Raw genomic sequence first — 6,335 nt, 5'->3', positions numbered from 1 at the left:
TTTCCTGCCTGGAATTTCTCGGCCCACCTGAGGCTTTTAGGCCCTTTACCTTCAGTGTGTATGGATGTTTTGCCTACGTGTAGGTCTGTGCACAGATCCATGCCTGTTGCCCAGGTAGAGCAAAAGGCTTTAATTATCATTCTGTTCAATGTAAATTTTTCTTTTTCTTTTTCTTTCTTTCTTTCTTTCTTTTTTTTTTTTTAACATAGTTTGTTCTTCAAACCAGGCATAGTAGTACACACCTGTAATACTAACACTTGGGGAATAGGGGCAAGAGGAAATATGGTTTGTTTTGTTTTGTTTTGTTTCTACTTAAGTATTTGGAGCTAGAAAGATGGCTCAGTGGTTAAGAGCACTGGCTGCTCTTCCAAAGAATCCAAGTTCAGTTCACAACTATGTGTAACCCCATTTCCAGGGGATTCAAAGCCTTCTTCTGGCCTTTGGGGACACCAAATATACATTTGATGCAACAGATATACATGCAGGTAAAGTACCCACACAAAGTTGGGCATAGTGGCGCACACCTTTAATCCCAGCACTGGGAGGCAGTGGATCTCTGTGAGTTCAACGCCAGCCTGGTACAGAGAGAGTTCCAGAATAGGCTCCAAAGCTACACAGAGAAACCCTGTCTCAAAAAACAAAACAAAACAACCTGTTCTTGGAGTGGAGTGGGTACATCTGGAAATTAGGGAGAAATTGTCACGTTGAAAAATATAGTAATCTCAAAGGTTTTCTTACTGTCTCAGTATATTGAAAACCCCATGGTTTATCTTTTTTTGTTTTGTTTTTGTTTTTGTTTTTCAAGACAGGAGTTTTGGTGCCTGTCCTGAATCTCGCTCTGTAGACCAGGCTGGCCTCGAACTCACAGAGATCTGCCTGGCTCTGCCTCCCGCGTGCTGGGATTAAAGGCGTGCATAAGCACCACCCGACTTGGTTTATCTTCTGTTCTGAGTTTGTTTTAACTACAGACACTTAAAGCAAGCAAACAAACAAACAAACAAACAAACAAACCAGGGCAGGGAGCAGACCTCCTTGAGCCCGCGTCTCTGCTGCTTCGCCCCGGCCCACTCACAGAAGCCGCACAACCTTGTCCAGCATGGAGAAACACCTGTTCAGCCTGAAGTTCGCGGCCAAAGAACTGAACAGGAGTGCCAGAAAATGCGACAAGGAGGAAAAGGCCGAAAAGGCCAAAATTAAAAAGGCCATTCAGAAGGGCAACATGGAAGTTGCGAGGATACACGCCGAAAATGCCATCCGCCAGAAGAACCAAGCGGTGAATTTCTTGAGAATGAGTGCGCGGGTGGATGCGGTGGCTGCCCGAGTCCAGACCGCGGTGACCATGGGCAAAGTGACCAAGTCCATGGCCGGTGTGGTTAAGTCCACGGATGTGACGTTGAAGACCATGGACCTGGAGAGGATCTCTGCTTTGATGGACAAATTCGAGCACCAGTTTGAGACCCTGGACGTCCAGACGCAGCAAACGGAAGACAGGATGAGCAGTACGACGACGCTGAGCACTCCCCAGAACCAGGTGGATATGCTGCTCCAGGAAATGGCAGATGAGGCGGGCCTCGACCTCGGCATGCAGCTGCCGCAGGGCCAGACCGGTTCCCTGGGAAGGAGCGTGGCTTCGGGTCCCAGAGACTGGCCCGCCTTCGGGATCAAGTCTGACTCAGAAGCTGTCCGAGGTTTACTTTTGACGCGCTCTCTTATGTTTTAGAGGGGTGCCCTAGAATTGTGCCAGAATACCGAACACTCTTCTTTCTAAAAACCTTTGGGTTTACAGCTCTCTCCAGCTAGGATGAGGAATTCCAGTTTTCCTCCACCTTTACCTAGATTTTAAAGTTCTTTATAGCTTATGATGATGTGTATTTTTTTAATAACTGCCTTTTAACGGAGCCGGTTTATTTGCTGTTTATGAATCTAGAAAAACCGACAGAACTCTAGTCCTCATGTATTCCGTTTTCACTTAGAATCATCAGATTGAAGTTTTAGTATAGTTGATACATAGACTGACAAGTGGTACAAAAAAATTATTAAATGAGGAGGAATGGGTACTTTATTTGCAAATTTGTAAACACTTTGTTCAACTTATTCGGTGGGAAATACTTTTTCTGTATATCACTTGGTTTTCTTTGTTTTTGCTATCAAAGAAAGACTACAATTGACTATTAATTTATACTAAAGTTACCATAGAAGATTTTTGAAAATACTCGTTTTCCATTCTGTTAGTTCATATAATAATGGAGTTTGTGTAACTGGGAAAAAATACCACAAATTTATTATCAGGAATAATTAAATTTGTTTATTTATATTCTAATTTACCAAGAATTCTTAAGGCTTAACATTTGATAATTTCTAGTTGTTTGCTAATGAAAGTCAATCTTTATTGACTTCTGATCAAAATAATGTTCATCAACATGGCAGTCCTATTACATGTCTAACATTGCCAAAGAACTGCTGATTGGGTCCAGGTAAATCCTGGAACTATGTCACTATAGGTTTTGTTTGTATTTAATAACCAAAAATATAAATAAAATTAGAACAGCCTTCTTTTTAAGTTCTAATTATTTGTATGTATTATTTTGTGTTAAGCAACAACTCTTTTAAAACCTCAAAAAGCCTAAGTTAATGCTGTAGATCCGCAAAGCTTAAATGTACATTTAGCCAGCTGGAAGTCTTGGACCCAGGAATGAGCCGGGATTAGAAGGAAAGAGATAAGGGCTAGAAGCCTCCACCACCATCCGCCTTCCTATTATCCTCTGGTGGAAAGCAAAGCAACTCCCGTTTTCTCCCGGCCTCCAAACACAGAGAACAACAAGTGTTTGCTTGACTCATACATTAACCTAAGTTAAATACTTACGAAGTTTGTTTTATTTCATTTCCCCTTTTCCTGAGGTTTTTTTTTCTATTATGAGAATTCCAATGTTTCAGACAAAAATAGAGCCTCTACAAAATTCTTTGAAAAATCCACTATAGTGTGGTTTCCCATGTGACTGAGTGTTAGTGAAAATAAGTGCAAACCTGAGTAGATGAGTACTGCCACTCAGTGTGTGTGTGTATACATATTTACACATTTTTTTTAATGAGTGTTCTAAGTGCCACTTTAACCGCCTAGTTTCCTCTCTCAAAGGACCTTTACCAGACGACATGTCTTCTCATATACACAGTTGTGCTGAGTCAGGCATGTGTCAATAAAACCTGTGTCTTAATCCTTTAAAAAAAAAAAAAAAACTATTAGCCCAGCAGTGGTGGTGCACGCCTTTAATCCCAGCACTTGGGAGGCAGAGGTAGGTGGATCTCTGTGAGTTTTGAGGCCAGCCAGGTCTACAGGGTGAGTTCCAGGACAGCCAAGGCTACATAGAGAAACCCTGTCTTGAGAAACAAAAAACAAAACAAAGCAAAAAAACTATTAAGGTGAATTTCATAGTGCTGTGGAATAATCCTTCTGTACACTGTGTGAATATATGTCACTATCATTGGTTTAATAAACAAGCTGACTGGCCAATTGCTGAATGGGGTAAAGTTAGGCAAGAACACCAAACTGAGAATGATGGAATGAGGAAAGGTGGAGTCAGAGTTATCATCAGCCAGACACAGAGGGAGCAGGAGATGAACATGCCATCCTAATAAAGGTACTGCCACGTGGCAGAGCATAAATAAGGAATATGGGTTAACTTAAAATGTAAGAGCTAGTTAGTAATAAGCCTGAGCTATTGGCCAATCATTTATAATTAATATTAAGTTTCCATGTTGGTTATTTGGGAACTGGCGGACAGGACAGAAACTTCCACCTACATCACAGACATAAAATTAACTGGTTTTAAGCATCAAAACTTGCCCCGGCCAGCGGGGTATCAACGGGGGCGACCCACCTGTGGGAGAGAATGAGAGGGACGGGGGAGACACGAGAGAAGACAGCAAGACAGTGTGTTCTGATCAAGCTGCAACTTTTATTCTCCTCAGCAAGGCTTATATAGCATGGGAGGGGGAGGGGAGGAGGGAAGGGGTGCACAACGTGCCGTACGTGCAGGTGAAGGGGGACATGCAGGTGAGGGGCTACGTGCAAGTCGTGCAAGTCGTGAGGCTGCTAGGTGGTAAGGTCACTGGTCAGGGCCCATTGTTCTGTTGCTATGCTACCTGACCTGCCTGACCTGTTCTTTATCTTCGGGGGCATCTGGTTTAGGGTAGGGGCTTGTTCTCTCGCTTAGCTAGTACTTTTCCATGGTCCATGTTTGGTCTCTGACAAAAACTTAGTTTCTCATGCTTGCAAGGCAAGCTATCTTCCCCAGCCCCTCAAAATTAACTGTCTGGCTGTATTAGTCAAGGTTCTCTAAGAGAACATAACTGATAAAATGATTTATTAGCACCGCTTAGTCTATGGCCCAAGTTGTTCTGTAATGAGTGTCTCCCAGTGGAAAGTCCAAGAATCCAGTAATTGTTCAGTCCATGAGACTGTATCTCAGCACTCTCAATCAGGGGCTCAGGAGATGGAAGGATTCCTAGAGAGCTGCTAGTCTTCAGTCTACATTGGCATTCTGAAGAAGTAGGTTCTAATACTAGGGAATGCATGCCCTCCGCAGCAGGATAGATGAATAGGATAGATGCCAGTGTGAATGAGGGCAAGCAGGCAAAAAGCAAAAGCTTCCTTTGTGTCCTTGTATGTGCCACCAGATGTGCCTAGATTTAGGATGGGTCCTTATCTCAGGTAAGGTACCCAATCAGGAAAATCCCTCACAGGCATGCCTAGCTGCTTAGATTTCAGTTAATTCCAAATATAGTCAAGTTGATAACCAAGACTAGCCAGCACACACCAATGGAACTTTTTTGTTCTGGGTTTTTTTTTTTTTTTTTTTTTTTTTGTCTTTTTTGTTTTTTGTTTTTTGAGACAGGGTTTCTCTGTGTCATTTTGGTGCCGGTCCTGAATCTTGCTCTGTAGACCAGGTTGGCCTCGAACTCACAGGGATCCGTCTGGCTTTGCCTCCCGAGTGCCGGGATTAAAGGTGTGTGCCACCGCTGCCTGGCAACACCAATGGAACTTTTAACAATTAGCCATATTGTAATGAGTGTATAAATGGCAGTAGTGTCTTTTAAAATGAGAGCTAGTCAGCTGTTGCTTCTCCCAAAGTTGGTCAAGCTATACTAAAATAGCATTTTTTTTTTTTTTTTTGGTTTTTCGAGACAGGGTTTCTCTGTGTAGCTTTGCGCCTTTCCTGGAACTCACTTGATATTTCAAAAGGAAAAAAAAAATCCTACAGAAGCTCCAGGGATGTAGCTCAATGACAGAGCACTTGAACAAGTCTGAGTTCTATCCCTCGTGCTGAAAAACAAAAACAAACAAACAAAACAAAACAAAAACAAAAAACCGCACTAGCAAAAGCTCTGAGGGAACAAAAGGGGGAAAACAGTAGACAAGCTGACCAAGGCTGAGAGCTAGCTGCGGAGACCCTCTGGCCTGGAAAGACAGCATTCTCTCTTGCTTAAATAAAACAAGGCCTCCAACATGGTGTCAGTTGTCCTAAGGTCTGGAGGAGCTGTTTCAAGGTTGGGAAGGGATGGCTATTTAGTCAGCTAAAGATAGCCCAAGATGAATTGTAGCTGGGTCCTGGACCTGCGACATTCCAGCCTCTCCACCATCATTGAGGTTCTATTCAATCAGCCTTGCAATAAATTCCAGTTTGAAGATGGAGCTTCTTTCTGGGAATATATTTCACACGTCATCTTCTTGAGGGCTGGCATTGCAGATGGGGACCACCACTGCCAGACTGTCTGGGTTTTATATAGGAGAATTACATACTGCCTCGGAGGAACGGTTATAGCCCGCCCTCTTTTTTTTTTTTTTTTTTTTTTTTTGTCTCCTATTCTTGCTTAAGTTCACAAATGCATGGAAAGGGCTGGGTATACACTTGTAATCTTAGCACTCAGGAGGCCAAGGAAGATGGCGAGTTCTAGGTCAGCCTGTGGTATATTGCAAGCCTTTCAATAAAATAATAACAGCACAAAGGTAGATCTCAATTTAAGATTTTGAGCTGGGTGGTGGCGGCGGCGGCGCACGCCTTTAATCCCAGCACTCGGGAGGCAGAGGCAGGCTGATCTCTGTGAGTTTGAAACCAGCCTGGTCTACAGAGCAAGTTCCAGGATAGGCTCCAAAAGCTACACAGGGAAACCCTGTCTCAAAAACAAACAAACAAACAAACAAACAAACAAACAAACAAAGAAACAAATAAATAAATAAAATGCAAGCTGTGCAAACAAGGACATCTAATATGTGAGCTCATCTCGCTTGCGAATTGTAATCACAACCTGTCTCAATAAATAAATAAATAAATAAATAA

The 6,335-nt window shown here is 42.7% G+C and overlaps 1 pseudogene; it reads left to right on the top strand.

The window, feature by feature from the left end:
• Nucleotides 1-264: 264 nt before the first annotated feature.
• On the top strand, nt 265-1,945 carry LOC128119367 (charged multivesicular body protein 1b-like; annotated as a pseudogene).
• Nucleotides 1,946-6,335: the final 4,390 nt, after the last annotated feature.

Source organism: Peromyscus californicus, unplaced genomic scaffold, assembly GCF_007827085.1.
Source record: "Peromyscus californicus insignis strain IS unplaced genomic scaffold, ASM782708v3 Scaffold_23__1_contigs__length_62951481, whole genome shotgun sequence".
NCBI lineage: Eukaryota > Metazoa > Chordata > Mammalia > Rodentia > Cricetidae > Peromyscus > Peromyscus californicus.
Note: the sequence above shows the minus strand (reverse complement) of the source record. Positions and strands in the feature narration are given on the sequence as shown.